This window comes from Cornus florida, unplaced genomic scaffold (assembly GCF_030987335.1).
Source record: "Cornus florida cultivar Cherokee Brave unplaced genomic scaffold, ASM3098733v1 CherokeeBrave_3.0.0_Hap2_Chr02, whole genome shotgun sequence".
Lineage (NCBI taxonomy): Eukaryota > Viridiplantae > Streptophyta > Magnoliopsida > Cornales > Cornaceae > Cornus > Cornus florida.
In genome coordinates this window covers 82,101,569-82,115,671 of record NW_026775572.1, presented here as the reverse complement: position 1 = coordinate 82,115,671, position 14,103 = coordinate 82,101,569, and the positions used below count along the sequence as shown (strand labels likewise).

Below are 14,103 nucleotides of genomic sequence, written 5' to 3'. Positions count from 1 at the left end.
GAGCCTTCAATCCCCGGTGCTTCGTTTCAGCTTCTCTGCTCCTTCTCTGGCTTATTCCTATCACTCTGTTAGTTTTTAAAACTAATCTTAGGTGTAATATTAATACCTAGTAGCATCCCAATGGCTTGATAACAACAATTAAAATCAATTACAGAGATTAAATTTGCTACCAAACTAACCCGCGTTAGGAACAAAACTGAAACTATAATTCTATTCCAACCTCTCTGCTCCTCTTTACAAACTGATCTTAGGAGTCTTATATCATCCCATTAACATCCCCAGGGTTGGTTTACAAAAGATAAAAGCAAGAATCGTAACTAAAATCTAAACAGATTTTAACATGCTTTAATGAACAGAACTGGAAGCAACCATACACGAACTGTAAACAGATTTGAATTCAAGGTAAACAGATCATCAACAGAGCATATATTAAACACGTAAGTTTCAATTGCTAATTAGTTAAACCCTAGAGACTATCTAGGTGCACATAACACGAGCCAAAAGGGAAAGAGGAAGATAAGAACTTGCCTGTACAGTTTTATAAACAAAACCTTGTCGCCGTTGTTCTAAGCTTTTCGGCAAACACTGACCACCTTCAAGCCTTCTATGGCTTTGGTTTAATCCACCACATTCCCTTGCTTTTCTCTGTTCTTCTCCTTGATAACCCATACGGTGCCTCCGTTCTCAACCCTCTGTTCTTTTGCACTAACTCTCTGCCTATTCCAATACCCTAAACCAACGTGATAATTATATTTATAGACTTAGCACTAACCCTAATCCTTGTTTAACTAAAGCCAGAGCCCTAATGTAAAACTCTAGTTAGTCTGCCCATATTGCAATCTAGGTTATAAGATACTCGGCTACATACGCGTAACTTCTTAGGGAACCCTACTGTTTAAAATTAGACCAGTTATTAATTTATTTTAATACAGTAACTGTTACTAATTTAATCCACTTACATAATTTAATCTAATTAAAACATTTAAATAAACAAATTTACACATTAGAATGACCAAACTAATCCAATTAAAGAAAATACACATATAACTAAATACACAACTCAATTAAAGAAAAAAACAAGAAACAATTAATGAAATTAAAATTCATAATTAAACAATTAAAACACTTAAACAATAAATTTCAATTAAATAGTAAAAGATAACACATGTCACATAGTTAAACAATTATATCAAATAATAAATAAAAATAATGAAACCAAATAATCACCCAAAAATACAATAAAAATAATAAATAAAATGCCGAGACTATCCTTTTAAAATTAAGGGTATTACATTCCCCCCTAACAAAAGGAACTTCGTCCTCGGAATTCGCTCTTACCTTTTTCCAATATTTCAGGAAACTGCAAGCGAATGACATCCTCCCATTCCCAAGTGGACTCAGCCTCATTTTGATGACTCTACTACACACGAACCAAAGGAATAACCTTATTGCAAAGGATTTGATCCCGACAGTCAACAATACGATATGGTGGCTCCAAATAAGTTGCATCCGGCTGTAACTCAATCTCCCCAACATCAATATGCTGATACCGATCCTCATCTCGTAGAAATTTCCGCAACATGGATACATGGAATACGTTGTGTACGCGGTCCTAATTATCCGGTAGTGCCAACCGATATGTAACAACTCCAACTCGATCCGTAATCATGAATGGACCGATAAACCGAGGAGACAACTTCCCTTTTTTCCCAAAGCGCATAACACCCTTCATAGGAGACACTTTGAGTAGAACCTGATCCCCAACCTGAAACTCCAATGCCCGAGTACGACGATCAGCATAGCTCTTCTGCCTACTTTAGGCAGTACGCATGCGATCTCGAATAAGAGCTATCTTCTCAGAAGTATCCTTGATGAACTCAGAACCCAAGAATCTGCTCTCGCCAACCTCCATCCAATAAATGGGCGATCGACACGGTCGGCCGTATAACGCCTCAAAAGGTGCCATCCCAATAGTCTTCTGGAAACTATTGTTATAAGCAAACTCCACAAGTGGTAAGTAATCCTCCCAGTGGCCTTTGAAATCAAGAACACACGACTGAAGCATATCCTCTATAATCTGATTCACCCGCTCAGTTTGTCCATCAGTCTGAGGATGATAAGCAGTGCTAAGATGCAATTCCGTACCCAAAGCCTGCTGGAAACTCTTCCAAAAACCAGACACAAAGCTCGAATCCCTATCTGATATAATAGACAATGGAATACCATGCAGCTTCACAATCTCCGAAATGTAAAGCCTTGCCAACTGCTCCGAGGTGTAGTCAGTACAAATAGGTAAGAAATGCGCTGATTTGGTCAACCTATCCACAATGACCCAAATGGAGTTATGACCCTTGAAAAAATTTGGCAATCCTTCCATAAAATCCATAGATATGCTCTCCCATTTCCACTCCAGAATCGGTAGTGGCTGTAGAGCTCCTGGCAGCCTCTGATGATCAATCTTAACCATCTGACAAGTACTACACTGAGAAACAAAAAGAGCAATGTCCCTCTTCATACCTGCCCCCTAAAACTGTCGCTTTATATCCTGATACATCTTATCGCCTCCTGGATGAACAGAGAACTTAGAGTGGTGAGTCTCAATCATCACATCCTTCCTCAAATCATCAGCAAATGGTACCACTAACCATCCCTTGTACCTCAAACCTCCGTCAGCCCCAACATAGTAAAATGGAACCTCTCCAGAAGCTATCTCTGCAACCTTGTCAATGCACTGCTGATCCGTGAGTTGTGCTTGTAAAACCTTGCGAATGATGGAAGGTGTAACCACCATGCAAGCCATAAAATCATCCGATAACTCATCCACATTCTTCAAAGTATTCCACTTAGTGGTGAATAAAGCAAAAAGACTACCAATAGGTCTGCGACTGAGTGCATCCGCCACCACATTCGCTTTTCCTGGATGATACTGTATAGAAAAGTGATAGTTTTTCACAAACTCCAACCACCTACGCTATCTCATTTCAGCTCCCGCTGAGTGAACAAGTACTGCAGACTCTTGTGATCACTAAATAATCTGAAGGACTCACCCAACAGATAATGCCTCCAAATACGTAAGTCAAAGACCACTGCTGCCAACTCCAAATCATGTGTTGGATAATTAAGCCCATGAGGCTTAAGTTTCTGAGATCCAAAAGAAATTGATTGCTCCTACTGCATCAAAACACATCCAAGACCCTGCAACGAAGCATCCGTGTAGACAAGATACTCTATTCCTCTTTGTGGAGTAGCCAGAACCGGTGCAAAAGTCAACTTCCTTTTCAGCTCATCAAAAGCTCACTGATAGTGCTCATCCCATACGAACTGTACACCCTTCTTGGTCAGATGAGTGAGTGGTCCTGCTATCTTGGAGAACTCCTGGATGAACCGACGATAATATCCTGCCAAACCGAGAAAACTCCGAATCTCGGTAGGGGAAGTAGGCTGACCCCACTCTACCACAGCTGAAACCTTGGCTGGATCAACCGCTATCCCCCCTTCTAACACCACGTGACCCAGAAACTTCATTTCCCGCTGCCAAAATTCACACTTCTCGAACTTGGCATATAACTGGTGCTCACGAAGCGTCTACAAAACTATGCGAAGATGTCTAGCATGATCGTCCTCCGATCGAGAATGGACCAAGATGTCATTAATAAAGACAATAACAAATGATCCAAATAAGCCCGGAAGACTCTGTTCATTAAGTCCATGAACACTGCAGGTGCATTAGTCGTCCCGAACAGCATAACACGAAACTCATAAGAACCATATCTCGTGAGAAACGCTGTCTTAGGAACATCCTGCTCCCTAACCCTCAGCTGGTGATACCCAGAATGCAGATCAATCTTGGAGAAGTATGTGGCTCCCTTTAATTGATCAAACAAGTCATCAATCCTGGGCAAAGGATACTTGTTACGAATCGTAACCTTGTTCAACTCCATATAATCTATACACAAGAGGAGTGAACCATCCTTCTTCTTCATAAATAACACTGGTGCTCCCCAGGGTGATGTACTCCTACGAATAAAACCCTGGTTGAGTAACTGCTGAATCTGATCCCTGATCCCTCTCATCTCCACTGGTGCCATCCTATAGGGTGCCTTAGCAATAGGCGCAGTGCCTGGAGCTAAGTCCATCACAAAATCGATCTTGCGACTAGGTGGCAACCCTAGAATCTCCTGAAAAACATCTGAAAAGTCCTGTACAATCGGTATGCGATCCAATGATACCGTAACCCCCTCCTCCTTTTCCTCTTCCACATGGAACAAATAGGTGTTACCGCCCCCTTTAGAACGTGGCATAGCTACTACAGACATATCCTGACCAAGTATGGTAAATATAATAGATCTATTAAAACAATCAACTTGGGCATGGTAGTGAGACAACCAATCCATCCCAAGTATCACAACATAAGTGTTCATGTCCAGGATCAGCAGATTGGCTAGAAATCTGAGTCTGCCAATATCTAGTGTCACAGGCCCATCACTCTCATGTATAATGGTTGTATCGCCCAATGGTGTAGAAATACCCTGAGATCTAGTACATACCCTCATCCTCATCCCCGATAAAGTAACAAAAGTCCTAACTACAAATATCGCCCGTGGAACCTGTGGAGCTGGTAGAGGCACTGGCACCCTCTGTCCCTGCTGCACATACTGTCTCTGTCTTTGTCCCTGTCCCTGTCCCTGTGCTGCTTTAGGACACTGCCTAGTGGTATGACCATACTCTCCACAAGTGTAACAACTACCCTGGAAAGTACCAAATGGCCTTCTCCATCGATTAACCGGTGGCTGACCCTGTCCTGCCTGTGGTCCTCCATTCTGTTGCCTCTGAATAGGTGCCCCATTCTTATGAGCATCTGAACCACCCTTATGCTTCTTCAAAGGCTGTTATCCCTAGAACTTGCCCTTGTCATTCTGCCGGTGTCCATTGCCATTCCCTTTTTCCCCTGACTGATTAGCAGAGTCTTTGTCACCCTGCTTCTCACCTCTAGCCTGTCTAATGTCCACGGTCAACTGATACTACTATAGAGCGGCGTCTACCACCTGAGTATATATAGTATAGGCTAGACTCCCTGTGATAGCTCACTTAATAGACCACATCAGTCCTTTGACGAAACTATTCCACTTCTTTTCCTCTGTATCCACCTCATCCGGAGTAAAAAGTGATAAGCGCGTGAACTGCTGTTCATACTCCGCCACTGTCATGTTCCCCTGCTGCAGATTTAGAAACTCAGTCTTCATAGCTGCCCTGACTGCATAGGGAAAATATTTCTCGTCAAAGCGAGCACCGAACTCTTCATAAATCAATGTCATCCTCTCCTCTAGGGTGGTAACTGACTCCTACCACTGTAGTGCATCCCCAACCAGCTTGAAGTTAGCAAGCATCTGCTTCTGCACCTCCGTGCATTGAACTAAACGAAGATGATGCTCAATGTCCTGTTTCCACTGGTGAGCTGCTTTCGCATCGGTGGAGCCTGAGAACACAGGTGGACTCCCCTTTGTGAAACAGCTCCTAGCCTTTCCCCAAGAATCCGTCTGAACCACTGGTGCCAGCACAGGTGCCTGCTGAACCTGTGGTTGGTTCCGGAGTGCAGCTATTACCCTAGCCTCTATAGCCCGAGCAACAAGGTCATTGAGGTGTGGAGGAATCTCTGGATCTCTGACCCGACCCTAAGCCTATTGAGCTTCCTCCTGCTCCTCCTGAAACCCTGGCATTTGCTACTCTTCTTCCATTTGCCGACGTTATAGACGTTCCTGCTGTCTACGTGCCACTCTCCTCTGTCGACTGTTCATGTTCTGTCCTCTTCCAATGTTAACCATGCTGTTAACATATAAAGGAAGACATCAGTACGAGTTTAAACGAACCGTAAAAGAATTCAATGAATCCTAAATATAAGCTCTATAAAAATAAATAAAAAAAAACGCTATGCAGAAGTCTTAATACGAAACGTCCTAGAGACACTTGAACCTGGAGTGCTCTGATACCAACTGTGATACCCCTCAGATCCGAGACACGGGTTGATCAGGCCCAGGCCCAAACCCGAGGCAATATCAAACAATTAAAGTATTTTAAAGCAAACACAGATGATAAAATGAAATAATAAAGATAGAATAAAGCTGAAAGAAATACTAATTATAAAACCTTCCATGTATAACTGAATAATAAAACTCCAATCCTCCAAAACTTCAAGGTTACAACTTGGGAATCCACTGGTGGACCCCTAACCAAAAGTTCAACTGAAATTGAAAACTGAAAATAGATAATGCAGAAACATCGAGAAAAGTCCTACGTAATCAGCTAAACGTGAGACTATCCTCAACAAGCACGATCAACTCTAAGGCTGGAACTGTCCTGTACCTGAAAAGAATAATAAAGGAGTGGGTCAGACCCATGAGCAAGTTCTAATCTAACTGCAATCCCTACACTGACCCGATACGCAGATACACCGTAGACACCTCACAATATCTATCTAATCCATACATATAAATATATCCACACTAAGGGACATTCACTAGTCTATAATAGGGATCTCAACCTGAATAGAAGGCAACATGCGAATACACACCCAAAGGTGGGCATGAGTACCTATACCTAACAGGGTACACCTCAACCTATTATAACCAGCTACGCATCCACCGCATATACGCACTCTAACCAACAAGTCTGAGACTCAAGCTCAACTCGTGGTACCATAAACATATATATAATGTCCATCCAAATCCAGGGTATGTAGTTCAACTATCTATTAAACTGACATACAATAAACCAACTAGTTAGTCACTCAACTTATTCAGTTGATATGACTTAACTACCATCCGTTAATCTAGGAAGTCATCCAACTTGGTTACAGCTGATCTGATCTAGACACAAATAGGATTCAATATCTTTTAATCCATTCCATTAATCCATTAGGTTAGGTTTATGCGTTTTGAGCTAAACTGTCCCTAGTATGTCACCGTCCCATACCAGTACATACAATCCTCCATATCCATGTAAATTACAACATATATAACAGTTCAATAATTTACAGACCCAAAACCACCATCCAAATAATTACAGAAAAATATTTAAAGTTTCAGCAATTTAAATCCAAGCATTTAACCTTATAGTTACAGGAGACGATTTAATAAATCAACAACTAACATCTAGAGCCTGCATAGACCAAATTTAATATGTCAAGGACTCCATCATGCATGTGAATAGGTTAAACAATCCTATTATTATCCAATAAATTACTAAAACAATTTCAGAAGATTGTTTAATGTTTCAGCAATTTAAATCCAAGCATTAACCATATAGTTGCAAGAAACGATTAAATAATTCAGCAACTAGCCTCCTGGGCATGCATAGATCAAAATTAATAATTAAATGGCCTTATCATGCATTTCAATGCATTTTAAAACAATTTTTATAAACACATTACATTCCATCAAATTGCTGAAATTTAATTCAACAATTAATTTATCTTCCATTTGTTAACAACATAGGAAGTGCCTTAATTTTTTACACTGTTTGTCCCGACAATTTAGAATTAAATTTAATCAATTTAAGGTCTTAATAACACCCAAATTCAGCCTTCTAATCTCTCTGTGGAACCCCAGAACCAACAGATTAAATCCCATGCTCCAATAGTAAAACACACTACGTAGAAAAACTAAAAAAAATTAAAACAGAACGTAAAATGAAAAGGAAGCCTACTCCAAAATTTGGGAGCAGGCTCTTTCAGCCTAGAGCCAGCTCTAGGAGTCCTTGGAGCCGGCTCTACTTGTTGTGGGAGCTGGCTCCCACTTCTATGGAGCCGGCTCTTACCTCTTTTGAGAGCCTTCAATCCCCGGTGTTTCGTTTCAGCTTCTTTGCTCCTTCTCCGGCTTATTCCTATCACTCTGTTAGTTTTTAAAACTAATCTTAGGTGTCATATTAATACCCAGTAGCATCCAATGGCTTGATAACAACAATAAAAATCAATTACAGAGATTAAATTTGCTACCGAACTAACCCGCGTTTGGAACAAAACTGAAACTATAATTCTATTCCAACCTCTCTGCTCCTCTTTACAAACTGATCTTAGGAGTCTTATATCATCCCATTAACATCCCCAGGGTTTGTTTACAGAAGATAAAAGAAAGAATCGTAACTAAAATCTCAACAGATTTTAACATGCTTTAATGAACAGAACTGGAAGCGATACACGAACTGTAAACAGATTTGAATTCAAGGTAAATAGATCATCAATAGAGCATATATTAAAAATGTAAGTTTCAATTACTAATTAGTTAAACCCTAGAGACTATCTAGGTGCACATAACACGAGCCAAAAGGGAAAGAGGAAGATAAGAACTTGCTTGTACAATTTTATAAACAAAACCTTGTCGCCGTTGTTCTAAGCTTTCCGGCAAACACTGACCACCTTCAAGCCTTCTATGGCTTTGGTTTAATCCACCACACTCCCTTGCTCTTCTCTGTTCTTCTCCTTGACAACCCATACGGTGCCTCCGTTCTCAACCCTCTGTTCTTTTGCACTAACTCTCTGTCTATTCTAATACCCTAAACCAACATGATAATTATATTTATAGACTTAGCACTAACCCTAATCCTTGTTTAACTAAAGTCAGAGCCTTAATGTAAAACTCTAGTCAGTCAGCCCATATAGCAATCTAGGTTATAAGATACTCGGCTACATACGCGTAACTTCTTAGGGAATCCTACTATTTAAAATTAGACCAGTTATTAATTTATTTTAATACAGTAACTGTTACTAATTTAATCCACTTACATAATTTAATCTAATTAAAATATTTAAATAAACTAATTTACACATTAGAATGACCAAACTATTCCAATTAAAAAAAATACACATATAACTAAATACACAACTCAATTAAAGAAAAAAACAAGAAACAATTAATGAAATTAAAATTCATAATTAAACAATTAAAACACTTAAACAATTAATTCCAATTAAATAATAAAAGATAACACATGTCACATAGTTAAACAATTAAATCAAATAATAAATAAAAATAATGAAACCAAATAATCACCCAAAAATACAATAAAATAATAAATAAAATGCCGAGACTATCCTTTTAAAATTAGGGGTATTACACAAGCCGACTCGGTTATAACCGAGCCGGCTCGGTTGGACTGCAACTTGGGTTTTTGAGTTTTAATGACCAAAATCATTTTAAACTGGATTTAATCCTTACAAATGGGTTTAATGGACTTGGGAAGGTCCCAGAATGCATAATATACCTATATATGCTATGGAGGTAGATGGTTTGGAAATTAAATAACCTATATGTTGTTTAGTTGGATGAAAGGATTAATTTAATTGCTTTAACAATTGAAATTAATGTTTAAACTGTTTTAAACAATGTTTATGAAACTTTATATTGTTTATCTAAGATGTAGGTTAATTACTTGGAAGGTAAGTTAGCTATATATTATTTAAACTGTTGTATTGCTTAAATAAATGTAATATTTATCTGTATGATGTATATCATATTATCTCTAGATTAATTGATGTATTATTATTTTGTTGCATCATTTATTGGACTGCATGGTTTAATGCACAGGTATGGGACGGTGGCATTATAGGGACGGATTAACCAAAGAAGTTAAGTCCTACCTATTTTTTTATAAGGGAATAGATTAACCAAAGAAGTTAAGTCCTCATTATTCATGTCAGGCCACCATATTAGATTGGTGACATTTGCTTATACGGATTTTTACATATATATGATTATGGTGCCATGATATAAGCTTGGTTCTCAGGATCATGGTTAGGGTGCGTATATCATCATGGATGTGTAGGTAGATATAGTGTAGTTGTGTACACTGATTGGTTTACATATTCATGCTCACTATATGTGCGTTTTTGCATGTTGCCTACTATTTAGGTTGAGACAATCCTATAGTCTAGTGAGGTTCCTTTAGTGTGTATATATATACATATGGACTACTTAGCTATTGTTAAGTTGAATAGGGTGTATACATGTATCGAGTCTCTTCTTAGATTATAGTAGAGTAAAACTTGTTCATAGGCTTCACCCACTATTATTTTTCAAGTGTTCGACAGTTCCAATCTTAGAGCTTGATCATGCCGAACAGAGACAGTCATCATCACTCTACCGACCTGATGTAGGGTTCTATCTATATTATCTTCTTTTAAGTTTTATTTCCAGTTGGGATATTATTAGGGGTCCACTAGATGGATTCCCGAGTTGTAATGATATCGGAGGTTTTGGATATTTTTCATTTAGAGGATTATTTATTATTTAACTTGAGGATTTATTATTTAGTTTCTCTTTCTGCTCTTTTATTTATTCTTAGTTATTTATCTTTTGTATTCAATGCTTGTTTATTACTTAAGTGTTTGATATCCCTCGGGTTTGGGCTTGGGCCTGATCAACCCGTGTCTCGGAGTCAAGGGGTATCACATAATGTGATCGATCATAGCTTGGTTTGATTGATCGAAGAGGAATTTTTCACCACTTTGCTTCCACTTTGCTCCTTCCTTCCACTAGACTTTAGATTGCTTCTTCCAATGCTCTAATTTAGCTAATTTGACTTATTTTGGGGATAAGTGCCTGAAAAGGAGAATAACATGAAATTAAACTAAAACGGGGAATTAAGATAGAATAAGGTCCTAGAACACTCAAGATTAAGGGTTTAAATGCGCACTTTTCAGTGCTTATCACACCCCCAAACTTAAATATTGCTAGTCCCAAGCAATGAACTACAAAGAAAAGCAAGAAACTAATAACTGTAAAAGAATGAACTAGAAAACAATAAAATGATAACGCCACTTTCGTAGGGAACACGATTGCATTTAGCATATGCAACAAGCCTTTTAAACCCCTAGATTACCCCTAGTGGACGAGTGAAGCCTCATGAGGATTTCCATAAATGATACCCACAAACATTAAGCTCTTTCTAAAGAGGTACCAATATTACCAATATTCCAAACAAGCATTAGGAGAAAACTATCTCAAGTATGTAATTTTTGAACCATTTCAAAGCAATTCTCCAAAATTTCAACATCAAACAAGCAAGTATGGTCCTCTACACATCAAGACAATGATCATGAAAATCAAAACAACTTTAGAATCCTTTTTAAGTGAACCGGCATCAAATATGTTACTATCTAAGCCAACCAAAGAAATTATCACATCCGGTCTCAAGTTAGCACACAAATCTAGTACCGATCATCAAGACAAAGTATAGACTTTTTATTAAAGCATTATTCAACTAGGTGCACTTATTATTTCCACTAGAAATTTTTTTAGAGGATCAAAGATGGATGCTTGGTGCAACGTGTTGATCTATTAAACTTTATAGCGATTCATGAGGTCGAGCGTTAGGCCAATGACTTCCAAACTGGACGGTTTTAGGGCATTAGGTGTTAAAACACCCCTAGGAACTTACAAGCTTAAATCAACTAGGTTACAAATCAAAGCAATATCCATATAATCATTTCCTACTTCTCACCATTTGGGAGAAGTTCTCACTTTGTTTGCTTTTGCAAACCTTTTTTTTTATTTTTTTATTTTTTTTATACACAATTATAACCTAGAGTTTGGGCCCTCCACCTTTCGGTGCGAGAAATTCAATGCTTGATAAGGCTAGAATCCCGGCTACTTAGTGAAAAAGATTTATTATCCACCTTTATCAAGATTGAAAACTTTCAATGCACTACTAGCTCAATTAGGATATAACCAGATCAATAGTCAACAAACCATATACCCCACAAATGAATGCTAGTGTGCGCATGTGCTAATGTAAAATCCTAGAGTGAATCTCAAAAAAAAAAATTAAATAAATAAAGATGATGTGTGTTGGTCCTAAGTTGCCTTAAGGAATGTTTGCATGTTAATGTCAAAAAGTATTGCTTCAGCCTCGGCCTCGGCCTCGGACAGAGATGCTTCAACCTCGGACAATGAAGGTTCAGCAGCTACAGGTGCTCAACCTCAGACAATGAAGGTTCAACATTTCAGTTTTAGCTACTACCACGGCTCTGTCACAGTGTTGAGTAGAGGGCAGTATGGTCTTTTCCAGCTTTACTCAAGAATATAACACGTCTCAGTGGTCCTAGAGAAGAATGTGACACGTCTTAGTGGTCCTAAAGAAGATTGTGACATGTATTAGTGGTCCTAGAGAGCTGGTTTATGCAAGAATAAATTCTTGGAGGCTAAGTTTGGATAGAAATGGAATTTAGTACTCAAACTTGTAACCTACTGTAGCTGGAAGAATAGTGACGAAATTTGCTGAGGTGGCAGGCCTGCATTGATCCATTGCTCTGAAAATATTTGAATTGTACTCTCCTAATCATTAGTGAAAGGTGACAGGTGTATATCCATGGTGTGTGAGGCCTTGTGAAATTGAGGGTCACTATAAATATGCTGCCATAAGGCTCCTTAGGTTTAAGCCTCCTGAATTTACATTGCACATTGAGCGGCTACTAAGAACTCTCAAGTATACTATATCAAGCAAGTTTTTCTCTGCTATTTGAAGATGATCTTTGTGAGAAACACTCATTGAATCCACTCTGAGGTGAGTACTGATTGCTGAGATGAGGCTGCTGTCAAAGTTGCTAATGCAAGGGCTGAATTGAGTAGTGACTTGGTGTTTCAAGCTGCTGTGGTGGATTCTGAAGGTTAATACAGGTATAATTCATTTTCTTACACTTGTTCAGACTGTGTTTATGTTGAGAATATGCCAAAAATGAATTTGGACAGTGTGGTCACTAGTTAAGCTTGTCTTTTTGAAGAAATCTTGGATTCAAGTGCTTTTTTTATTATACTTAGCTATTTCTTGATGATCTATGCTACTAGCTAGTATATTTTGATGAATCGAGATTGTTAAAGTTGAGTTTGTAACAAGAATATAATATGCTTTGATTTTGAGTATTCTGTGCCAAAGTTGTTTTGTACTGAAGTTAATCTGTGCTGAGGCTATTCTGTGCCGAAGTTGTCTATGGAAAAGCTATTATATGCCGAAGCTGTCTGTACCGAAGCTATCTGTGCTGAAGTTTTGTGTGCCGAAGCTGTTATATGCTGAACCAAGGACTTTGACTGAACTTGTGATATACCCATGATGTGTTTGATTATACAAAGCATGAGTACAGCAGTGACAGAAGACTGTATGAGGCGCTGGTGAATTGATCTAAAAAAGAATTCCCTATTTTACCCCTCGAACACTTGATGCAGCAAATTACAGTTCTGAGGCAGTAAATTGGAATTATGTATTGTCCAACTTATTTAGTATGTTTACACTTGTTGTAAATGGCAGTGAGGTATGATCCCTCACCCCATTGTTGAGTGGTAGTGAGGCTTTACATCCTCACCCCATTGTTGAGTAAGCTTTGGGTCAAAGCGTGGTTACTTCGGACAGGGGGAGTGAGTGGATGCACTGTGGTGTCCTAGTGTGTGTGTATTGGTTGTGAAAACTAGTGTTTATTCTAGTGCATGGGTGTGTGCAGAGAGTGAGACAGCTGAGTGTGAAACAAGATACATACAACTAGTGGATTGTTTATTGGCCGAGGCCAAGAACTAAGGTTTTCCTTATTTAAGAGGGTTTCCTTGTCAATCTTGTGTTATCTGTTCTTTGAATGCTTGCTTAGTTATGTCAGAAAGTTTTTGAAAGCAAAGATTTAACCAATTCACCCCTCTTCTTGGTTCAACAATTGGTATCAGAGCTTTGGTCTGCATTGTGAGGTTCTAACAAGCCTGTAGTTAATCCCAACAATGGATGAAGGTCAAGTTATCAACAAAGCTCCAGGGTTTGAAGGTTCAAACTATGATTCTTGGAAAACTAGAATGGAAGCCTTCTTAATGTCTCAATCCTATGATGTTTGGCATGCTACCATACATGGTGTTGTGATTCTTAATCCTGATAACCCCTCTGCTGAAGATAAAATGGTTGTGGCTAATGATGGCAAGGACAAACATGTTCTCTTCTGTGCTTTGAGGCAACAAGAGTTTACCAGAGTTAAAAATTATAAAACAGCCAAGGAAATGTGGGATTCTCTTTAGGCAGCTCATGAAGGAAATAAGGTTATTAAGGAGAACAAGATACAGCTATTTAAAGTTCAGTATGAGG

At 38.6% G+C, this 14,103-nt stretch overlaps 1 pseudogene; it reads left to right on the top strand.

The window, feature by feature from the left end:
* LOC132296468 (uncharacterized) overlaps positions 1-12,756 on the top strand; it is a 114,887-nt pseudogene extending 102,131 nt beyond the window's left edge.
* Positions 12,757-14,103: the final 1,347 nt, after the last annotated feature.